An 11,321-nucleotide genomic window follows, 5' to 3' on the forward strand; every position below is an offset into this window, starting at 1 on the left:
GACCAGGGCCTGCCCTGCTGAGTTTGATGGAAACCACCAGAGCGTGCATTGCTAAGTCTGATGCGGGGCCAGTACCTATTTTAATGGTTGGCCTGCATCCCTAGAACAGGCTGCTCTTCAATTCTTTCTGCAATATGCTCCTGGTATCTGCTTTAGGTTGGTGGATGCAGACCCTGAGCACCATCTCAGCTAGTGCAGTGCCCTTAGGGTGTTCTAACCTTGCCTTGTTGGGGTCCAGAGGTGATCTGAGACCATGAAACAAACCCAAATGCAAACCTTGTAGTGGTCACTGTTAGAGAACATCCCTGGACTTAGTGTTTCCAGTCAAAACTGAACGTTATACTTACCTCTTGTCTGCCTCCTATTTCTGCTCTCAGTCCTGTGCTCTATAGAGACCTTTAAATGCCAAGAAGGTATAAATCATGGCCTCCCTTTCCTCCCACTGTCCACCAGGGCTATGCTGATCTGTTCTCTCTCAACCCATCAGTCAGCCCAAGCTGTGTGAGAAGACTCAGCATGCCTCTGACTACAGCAGTCACTGCAGAAAGCAGAGGCAGGAGCTAGGTTTTATAGGCCAGCAAATACACTAAAAGCCCTCAGGGGGAAGCCACAGCCTCAGTTCCCAAAGCAGGTTGGTGCACAAGGTCTATGCTCTGTATTTACAGTGTCAGTTTGGAGCCAATTTAAACAATTTCAATCAACAGAACCCATATGATAAATTGCATGTTACTCATCCTTTAAAAAAAGAGACTAGGCTGGGATTTAATTTGAACTTTGAGTGGGAAGTGGACTCCAAAGAGCCTCGAAGCTTTCTCTTATAGACACTGAAACTAAAAACGAGGCAAGAAAAGTTTGGCCCATAAGTCTACACCACCTGCACCTTTGGAATAGGACTGAAGTTGGTAGTTCCATTTGGGCACATTGTCCTGTGGGTCTTGGAATGGTTCTGTGAATTTAAGCCTTACTAGCAGGCTGCATTTGAGAGAGGTAAGCAACTTTGCTAGGCTTAACCAGAGCAAATAGCATCTATTACACTATGTGGGTGTTTTTGTATTAAAAGAAATAAAGTACTCACTAACATTTATTGTATAGTTAACACATGCAAAGCAGTAAGCATACGGCCATCTTCCATGTGCATGAGATGATTCTAATCACACCGTGTTGGTTGTTGAGTATCACTGTTAATAACAACTGTCTTCACAAACACAAAGCACAGCACACATGTCAAATGCTCATCAAAATACATGTAACTCACTTGATTTTCCTCACAGCTCTGTGAAGTTGCTTTGCTACAGAAGAAGAGAAGATGCAGAGAAATAAAGCTTTGCCTCAGTCTAAGAACAGATGAGTGATGGAGCAGGAACCGGAGCCTCTGGGCTTTCTGTAAAGGACACTCTCCATTAAATATTTATTAAGCTCCTGTTAAGCACCCAGCACTATTCCAGGGGCCTGGAATGTGTTGCTGTACCAAGGTGTTTTATGACGTGGAGAGAGGCACCAACATCACACGAGCCAACTCGACGACATCTCTACCATGTTAGAAAGCGGTTGGTGTGGAGGAGACATATACAAAGGGAGCCGGGGAGACAGATGAGATGGTACGACATGAGGTTTGGATCAGGAGAGCCTTGCTGAGAAAGGGATGAGTCAAGCACTGAGAAGCAGAGGAAGCTTGCCAGCCCATATGGGGGAAGATCATCCCAGGCAGAGGGAGCACGTGCACAGACCCGAAGGCTTGGATTGTCAGAATCAATTATGCTAATTGGTCCCATACTCCCTCCTCATCCCAAATTTCTAAGCTTAGCAAATATAGCCCAGCACCATGAATAACAGCAAAGTTTGAGAAGTAGATTTTGTGATGTCTCTAGATGACAAATCCAACTGTTAACCTCCACGTGCAACAGAGGAGGCCACTCCTGTGATGAGACGCCATGAGAGTGTCTGGATGACACGTTTAGGGGATATCATTGCCCCCTTCCTGAAGAACCTCATTCACATCTTTTGCTTGTGGATAGAGAATGCCAGAGTGGGGCTAAAGCCAAAGATAACCTTATTTAAAAACTGCTTTGATCCAGGATTGTAACTATTTAGTGCTTATCGATTTTCCTTTCCTGTTTTTAGGAAGGTGGGAACATTTTAATTAAACATTTTTGAGTGGAGCAAGTTCCCAGGGAGGATGGCCTAAGCATCCCTGAGAGCTGAATCCTGGATTTCTTTCCAAAAGAAGATTCTAAACGTCAAGTAAGTAGACTGGCTTCTTTCCCAACTCTCAGTCAGCTAGGCTGTGGCACTGAGGCAGAGAGGATTTCTGACCTCTTTTTTTCTGCCTTGGCCTACATATTAGTCAAATTCATTCTCTCTCTCTCTCTCTCTCTCTCTCTCTCTCTCTCTCTCTCTCTCTCTCTCTCTCCCTCTCTCTTACTTTCTCTCCCTTTCTTCTTCCTTTCTTCCTTTTTTCTTTTTTTGGTGTGTGTGTGTATATGAGAGAGAGAGAGAGAGAGAGAGACAGAGAGAGACAGAGAGAGACAGAGAGAGACAGAGAGAGACAGAGAGGGACAGAGAGAGAGGAAAGAAAGAAAGAAAGAGAGAGAGAGAGAGAAAGAAAGAGAGAGAGAGAGAGAGAGAGTGAGAGAGAAAGAGAGAGAGAAAGATCTAGGAGAGGAGAGGCTTAATTTGGCTTACATTTTCAGGTATTCAGCCCATGATTAGATTGACTCATTGTGCCATTACTTTGAGCCTGGGGCAAGGGAGAACATCCCAGCAGCAAGGCTATATGGAAGAAGCAACTGTTTGCCTTGGTGGCCAGGAAGTCATAAGAGAGAGAAGAGCCAGGACAAGGTGTATCTCCAACTGTCCTACTTTCTCTAGTGAGGCCCCATCAATACAAGTTTGCTGCTCCTCCCAATAACACTACCCACTGAGGACCAAACCTTCAATGCATGAGCCTTTGGTATATTACATAATTCAACAGTATCAGCCTCCTGCCTCATGGGTTATCATGACAATAAGTGAAAGAACAGTAGTCTTACATAAGAACTCAGAGTAGCCTTTCTGACCCTGTGGGTCCATGGCTCCATCACTGTGGTCCACTCTGGAACCTCAGTTCACTTCCATGTGCTTGACTCACTATGACTGGTGGATGGTCAAAGTTGGCCCTACCTTCAATTCTTACAGTGAGGTGAGGACAAGTGTAAGGCACTGCTGGCTAGGCCACCTCAGATGTCCTTAGCAGAACACCAAAGGAAACGAGGAGGTGGCTTGCTTGAGGGCTTTTCTTGGGTCTCATGAGTCTTGATGATGTCTTCCACATGCATTGGCTACATTTCTTTTTTAGCATTTTGCTTTCACCTTTAGTTTAATGTTTGTTGTACTCTGTGTGAATTGTCTAGTCCTACTTTTTTATTTTTTGCTTTTAACAATTAAAAATAACTCTTAGACTATACTCTTACCTCATCTAAGATCATCTTTCCAAGATCTTCCAAATTGTATATTACATTTTTATATTCCAGATGACAAGTATTGCAGCATTATATACTTTACCCCAAATCAAGTTAAATACTTGATAGAATAGCAGAGATTAAGATTGATATTCTTAATCCTGTTCTTGTCCTGCCTTTCCATTCACCTACCTCAGACCTGAAAATGAATCTACAGACATCTGAAAAGGAATACAGCCTGCAGCTTTGGCTGATGCAGATTTAGAACAGTCTGACATGATGAGCATCGTGAATGCATACCTTTCCGATTGCCCCATGTTTCACTTTCAGTACAGCATCTAGGAAGTGGGATGAGATAGTCAACATTTTATGGCACCTGCAGGCTAATGTAAAAGTTCTGAGCACATTTGAGGTAGACCAGGCTGAACTATTATGCTTGGTAGGTTAAATGTAGTAAATAAATTTTCTCCTTAAGGTATTTTTATTTGTGATGAGTTTATCAGGATGTAACCTTACTATAAATTCACAGGTGAACATGCACACACACACACACACACACACACACACACACACACACACACACAGAGAGAGAGAGAGAGAGAGAGAGAGAGAGAGAGAGAGAGAGAGGGAGAGAGAGAGAGACTAAAATTTACATATACAATCAGGGAATGGAAATATATTTTTCCATATGGGATCCTAAAACAAAAGACAGATTGGTAGGAGAAGAGCATGCAAATTAAGTTTTATGTACACGAGAGTATTCTAGAACTGAGACCCAAGGAAACAGAGAAACCTGTGTATGTTTATGCTACTGGGGATTGGAAAAGAATGGGGAAGTGTAGTTAAACAAAGGGAGGTGGTAATCTAATGTCAATGAACTGGGCAGGAACTGAGCCAGACTCGTTTGTTCAGATTCTTTTCCAAGCTGTCTTCTAAAATGAAGCTATCCCTTTCCTCTAGTAAAAGGAAGGCACTTTGCATGAGAGGAACATGTAACCTGCTCCCAGACAACAAGCTTTCCTTTTCAATGCCAAGGGCCTTTATTTTAAACTTTGAGTCTTTAAACCCATCAAGCACATGCGCAAGCATATACCGACATACACAACACATGAACATACAGAGCTGTGAGCTCATGCAGACGTACACACATTCACATATGAGCACGAAAATATGCACACACATGCTCAATGGCATGCAGGCAGACACACATGCATGCCAAAGTATGTGAGCTGCGGATTTAATAAGTGAAGCGCCCTCTCGATGCAAAGCAGAGATACGAATCAGGAAGCTAATAAATGGACCTGGCTAGGATGGGATAGTTAAAGCCACTGGGAGAACCTGGGACCTTGCTTTCTGTTCGGAGGCAGTGGGGATTTGGTCCTTAGAGTCAAATTTACAGGAAGAGGTTGGTCACGTTTCTAGCCCTCCAGCTCACTTGGCAAAAAGAGAGGGACACTGGAGCTGACAGCAGGAGAGAACTGGCTCCCCATCAGAAGTAGCCAAAGCCAAGAAGGCCACATTGGAGGTGAAACCAGAAGGAAAGAATGCAGGTGAGGAAAGTGAGGCAAAAGCCCAGAGCAGTAGTCAATGAAGACAGAGTCCAGAACAAAAGGGAAGAGAGACTTGATGGAGACTGACACACGGTCCTTAGAGAAAGCAATTAGTGTCAGGCCTGAGAAGGAGTTCAGATGTGCATGACCACAGACTTGAGAGAAGCAAATGTTTTCCCTGGTGCTTCATGAAGGTTCCACTTTCTCCAGCTGATCTGTGCCTGAACCACAGGTCTGTGGCTTGGTCATAGGTTCCGTCGATTATAGGGCATCTAGGCAGAGTGGCTTCTTTCCATTTTCAGATTAAGAAGGCTTTGACCTCTGAAGGGTGCATGGGCTGAGACTATGATGTTGATGGAATGCTGCAATGGGATGTACCCCTCTTACTCCTCTGTAATGAGGAAGGTCTGGTCTCGTTCTGCTTGTCTGAGGAATCTCTTAACAGTTTACAAACAGGCCTATTCTATGCAGAGAATATGCTTGGTGTTAGTCATGGTTTTAGCATTATGGGATGGATCATTCCAAGACATTGGTCAACATGCCTCTGCAAAGATCAACTTTCAGCCAGTTGGTTTCCCCTCAATACCAGTATTAATAATCTCCTCCTTGCGGATTTCTGGAGAGTTCATCGCTTGGAGATGCTCCTATATGTCTAAGGGGCTGTTGCCACCCTGTCCTGACCAGCTCTCTCATGAGTAGGAATTGCTTTAAATAAGCTCGTTATCTCATTATATCTCTCTCCCCCCCCTCTCTCTTTCTCTCTCTCTCTATTCCTCTGGTCCTCCTCTCCAGTTTCTAACCCATGTAAGAGGCAGCCTTAAGGTCTACTTTTCTACAAACACATCAGGCTAGTTCTCAATTTTCTCCTCCATATCTCTGGCTCCAATGAGTGGTACTTAGGAAAGAGACTGTCATTTTAATGCCTTGAGAGAGAGAGAGAGAGAGAGAGAGAGAGAGAGAGAGAGAGAGAGAGAAGTGAACAAGAGCAAGAAGAGGAACCAGCCCTTACAATGAGCACATCTCTCTTCCTAAGCACTGAAACCTTAGTGTCTGCCCTGGTATGCTTGTGTTAAATTAAGCTTTTTAACTAAGACTGGTTCATACACCTAGGCGTCACAGCAGCTCTAAGCATTACATTATATGATACATTTTAAACACTTGGCACATTGTCTAGTCTACAGTGAAAACTTGCAAATGATGGTAGCAATTTTATCCTTGTCACTCATCTTCTTAGGAAGCTCTCCAGCACAGTGTTCAAGTTCATGCATCTAGGAAACTAGTTTCTCAGCTTCCGAATCTATTTTGACCACTTAGTCTCTCTCTGTCCTTAGGGAAGGTACTTCTCACGCGTTCTTGTTATAAGGTATGTCTAGTTTCAAGAGTTCAGTATCTACCAAAGACTTTGCTATATAATCTATTTGTAACAAGACTACTTCTCTCTGGCTACTAGAACCAGAATCTCTTTAACTGAAGGCATTTTGTCTCACAAAATATTGAACACAGAGCACATAGTAGGCCTTCAGTGTACACTGACTCAATACTAGAAAGAGTGCTGTTTTATGGATTGTGTACAGGTGGCCTGGTGCAAGCTTGCTTTCTCAACTACATCCTTCATAAGGACAAGTGACAAGCTGAACACCAGGGACATTGGAGAAACTGTATAAATATCCTTTGCCTGATTTCTGGGTCACATCTAAAGAGAAAAACAGATGTAGCAAGGCATTTTGAGTCATTCTCCCTTTGCCTTCTTAAAATCTCTCTAGCAGTTCCTTGGGGCAAACAGGGAAAGCCGTGTGGCAGTGACAATGTCCCGTTCCCCAGAGCACTGGCCTTCCAATGCTAAGGGAAGCCATTCCTACACATGTCTCCAGCAGGTGCTTTGTGAAATTCTCTAGGAGCCTTTGAGGATGACAGCCATGGGGGACCCCTAGGATGCTCTCACTCTACAGGGCAGTTTTGAGATCCTCCTTCATGTCTGCTGGGGACTGACAGTAATGGCAGCTCCGAGCAGCTGCAGTACCCAAAGCAGGAGGCAAATCCGTTCTATCCACAGTGTCTGGATGCCATCGGTGCAGCAGCCATCTCCAGCTGATTTCATCTAATGTGATAACACTCGTGATAATAAATATTGTTAAAAATAAAAGTCACTCTGGGGATTGCAACTCACTGGGACAGGTGTTCGCGATGAGATGAGCGCAGTAATTGGGTGACTTATTCATTATTGGAAATGCCGTTTAAAATCTATTGCATTTAAAAAAACAATACTTCAGCTGCTCTCTGGCCTTCTGAAGTCATTAGCGGGTGTGCTTTATCTGTTTGTTTTCCTCACTGAAGTGAGCTTTTTAATGTCACATAAGAACTAACTTGACTCTGTGCCAACGTCTCCGAGTGAGTGATGAAGCCTTCTGAGGCTCACACATCACTCCGCAAGACAGTTTCTCCTTGTGGAGCTCATTGTCTCCTCAGTCAGGAGGCAGGGTGGCAGGGAGGGACAGAAGCCCTGACAAGAGCTGCTTGATAACAAAGCCCATTGAAGTCATGGGTAATGCCGTGTTCACACCATCAGGCCATCTAGAGGTTTTTGAGGAAGACCTATGTGTCTTGCCCCTCACAAATCAATAAAAACTTATTTCAGACTCTGTTGCATGCTTAAAGTACCCCATTCATTATTTTTCAGAACTTTGAAAATGGGTAGCATGATGATGGTAGTGTCATACTGAAAACAGGAACCACTGTTGTCCTGGAAGGAGCCATGAGCTACCTCTGTCATCTAGTGACATGTGGCTCACTTTGTATTTGATCTTTTGTTGTACATTCTTAACTCTTGATTCTTTGAACCAACTTTAATGGTTATTAATACCCTCACGACTGCCTTGAGTATAACTATGTTCCTTCTTAAATATACAAAATACATACTGAATAATGAGTTCTGGGTTGTAACACAAGGATTCATTTGTTGCCCACAGATGAGGAAGTCTTTGTCTACAGTTAAACAAAATACAAAAGCATATGCAGGTGCTCTTTAGGCTGGTTTTGGAACATACGTACTAATTGCTTTTTGTACTGCTGGTTCTAGAGTACACATGAATCATTTGTGAGATTTTAAAAAGATCATATTTATTTATTTATTTATTTATTTACTCACATTTGTGTGAACCCTTGCTCGCATGGGCATACATGCGTGCATGCACACACGCAGGCACACACACACACACACACACACACACACACACACACATATACATACACACATGTGTATACTTCATGATGCACCTGTGGATTTAAATTTCAGGAGTCTCTCTCTCCACTGTAAGGGTCCCAGGGAGTGAAAGCAGGTTATCAGACTTTACCACTTTAAGTACTCTCACTCAGGGAGTCATCTGGTCACCCCAAGTTATCCAGAGTTTGAGTTTCTTCTTCATTTTTATCTTTTTTCTTTACTAAAGGTTGAAGCCATGACTCTGAACATGCTAGATAAGTGTTATTCTATGGACTTACATCCTTAGCTTATAATTTCTTTCGTGGTTTGGGACAGAATTTCTGGAAATTGCCCAGCCTAGAACTAAATTTACTCTAAAACCCAGGTTGACCTTGAACTCATGATCCCCCCCTGCCTCAGCCTCCTGCGTGCTTGAGATTATAGACCTGTGTTACTACGTTAGACGCCATGATTTGAGTTTATATTGCTGCTGTGGGCTGTGTTTGTTCCTGGTCCTGGACGGAATCCTGCCTGGGGTATAGCATGGGTGAAACCCAGCAGGACTTGAACCTTTGCTGAGAGCTAGACTTGCTCTTCTCCTGCAGGGCGAGCATCTTGTCTTCCTGGTGATCTTGACCTACTGACTTGGTTTTTTTCCAGATAGTTCTGGATCACCAAAGGAAAATCTGCATATGAGGAGAGGCCTTGTAGTTGGTTTACCTCTCCTTTAACCCTGTGCAAAGCTGTCTGAGGAAGCCTTAGGCCAAAGCTCCATTTTTCAAGTTTTACAGATAAGTCTTTCAGATTGATTCTTTCAGGAAAATACTCTTAGTTGAGCTGAAAGGGTGTGGTGAGGAGCAACAATAGTATGTCTCTATTGTTACGGGGAATGTGTGGAACCTTCCAGGAAATGCTAAACAGACACTGAAGATGAACATCTACATCCCACAGCACCCTTGAGACCAGGCAAGATGCTGATGACAGATTAAAGTATGAAGGGGGCAGAGTCTCACTCTTGGACATTACATTGGTGGCTTTACGTCTCTAAATATAACATAATAGGCCACCCATCCTCAATGACCAGGCACTTGTGAGTTTCAGACCTGGTTTGTTTTCTTCTCACACACGCAAACACCTCTTCCTTTTAGTACTTGCTCAGCCTCCAAAATGCAAGTTAAATGTTTCAGTTCAGACTCTGTCTCTCCTTTGCTTATTTTCTGAAATTTATGAGGACTGTAATTCAGGAGATTTTTTTGTATGGTTGCCTGAGTATGACAGGCTAGAAGAACTATTAAGGCAGGGACCATGTGTTATCCATACTCCACCCTGAGTCTAGTGTGATAGCTGCAGATTTGTTAAACATGTGAAGGCAGGGGTAGGGTGAGGGGTGGCTGCCCCTGTTTTTTCTGCTTGAGGCCAAAACTAAAATTTAATATCAAAAAGTCTTAAAATGCTTGCTCTATAAGGATAAGGATTTTGCTCTCTGAATTTATTCTAGAGTGTGAACATTAAGTAAGAACGACTTTTTCTGATCTTATTGCAGAAGAGAGTATCAGTGCCTTAAAGCTGTCCAGTCAGGCCCTTTACGCTGTTCTCTGGCTACATTGCAGCCCTTTCTCATCTTCTTCACCCCACTGGAAGATGTGGAGGGTATCTGGAATCACAGGGCCTTCTTTCATGTTTCTTCAGCTTCTCTTAAGCTACCTAAAGCAGGTTATGTAGACACAGTAGATGCTTCCAGGCTAGGAGTTACTGACTGGCTGCTGAATAGCGTCTCGAATACACCAAAGAGGTAAATTAAATGCATTAATCTCGGGGAGAGCCACAATTGAGGCATTCAGGGCTGCACAGAAGTTTCCAACAATCGGCCTCATTTGCTTCAATAACAAATAATAATAATAAAAAAAAAAAAAGTGGAGGGGAGCCTGGGTGGGGACGGGCGGCTGCTTCCTGCTTCAGACAGTAATCACAACGGAGCTCGGCATAGAGAGTGTGCAGTTCATTTTCTTCTGCACTTGAAAGCAAACACATTTGGCTCTTTCTCCCGTAATAAGGCAAATCCTTTCTCTCTTTTCATTTAAGAATATAAAGATGATGCCAGTGACACGGAGACCCTGAAAGCTCAATTTCAGCTTCCTCTCAGCATAAAAAAGGCAAATTTATTCCAGTTGAGATAGTTTTGTCCTGGGTACATGTTGTTTCTTCTCTCAGAACTGCAGCAGCCTTACCCAGCTCTATGAGTCTGATAATGTTTTTATTTCCTTTTTTTTTTTTTTTTTTTTTGCAATCGTTACAGTTTAGTTGCAGGCTCGGAAAACCTCCTACCCTCCCAGGTCATGCTCTAAGACTGAGCAGACATATTTTGGAGGAATTGAGAGAAAGTGCAGCCCAAACACTCCTGATTGGGGGTCATTTGTAGGAGTTTACCTGGTGTGTTGAAATCCAGGAAAGAACTCCAAATTAGCAGTAAGGAGATGTGGCCTCAAACCTCAGGCAAATTTGACAGAGCCGGTTAATACAAATAACAGCAGGCAGTGAGCACATCCCACAGGCCTATGTCTTTCTCTACGAGCATTATCTACAAGAGCCACGAGACAATCCGATGAGTTGGTACTCTGTCACATTTTACTGTGCATTTGATGGGAGTCTGGTGGGGGCTCCAGCAGGCTGTCTTAGGACATACCACCCACATCACCACAAGTACCACAGAGGACGCTTGGACTCAGGCCAACTGATCTGGAAGCTGACATTCTGCACAGCTCTTCTGTGCCTACCTCTGGGCCTGGATCATCCTCACAGGTACTTGGTTTTCTTCCTGATGATATCTAATAAAGGCTTTCACCCAAGAGGACGATAGAATCATTTTACAAAAGAGAAATAGATTGAAAATTATGAAATTATTCAAAATTCAAGGCATTGTTCTCATTATTATTATTGTAGGACTAACCAACCCAGATATTGGCAAACATTCTATGCAGGCTAGCTTTTTAGAACTTCTTTTGAAATTACATTTAGTTGTTTAGCTTGTAGAATGAGGCACCTGTCTGTTCACAAGACATAGGTAGAGGTCAGAGAATAACTTATTGGAGCCCATTCTCTCCTTCTATCATGTGATAGAAGGAATCTAACTCAGGA

At 43.2% G+C, this 11,321-nt stretch overlaps 1 non-coding gene across 1 annotated transcript; it reads right to left on the minus strand.

The window, feature by feature from the left end:
* Nucleotides 1-7,871: 7,871 nt before the first annotated feature.
* Nucleotides 7,872-8,001, minus strand: LOC115487305. Its single transcript, XR_003948521.1, has one exon. It is a non-coding gene; the product is annotated as a small nucleolar RNA SNORA40 (small nucleolar RNA).
* Nucleotides 8,002-11,321: the final 3,320 nt, after the last annotated feature.

Source organism: Mus musculus, chromosome 9, assembly GCF_000001635.26.
Source record: "Mus musculus strain C57BL/6J chromosome 9, GRCm38.p6 C57BL/6J".
Classification (NCBI taxonomy): Eukaryota; Metazoa; Chordata; class Mammalia; order Rodentia; family Muridae; genus Mus; species Mus musculus.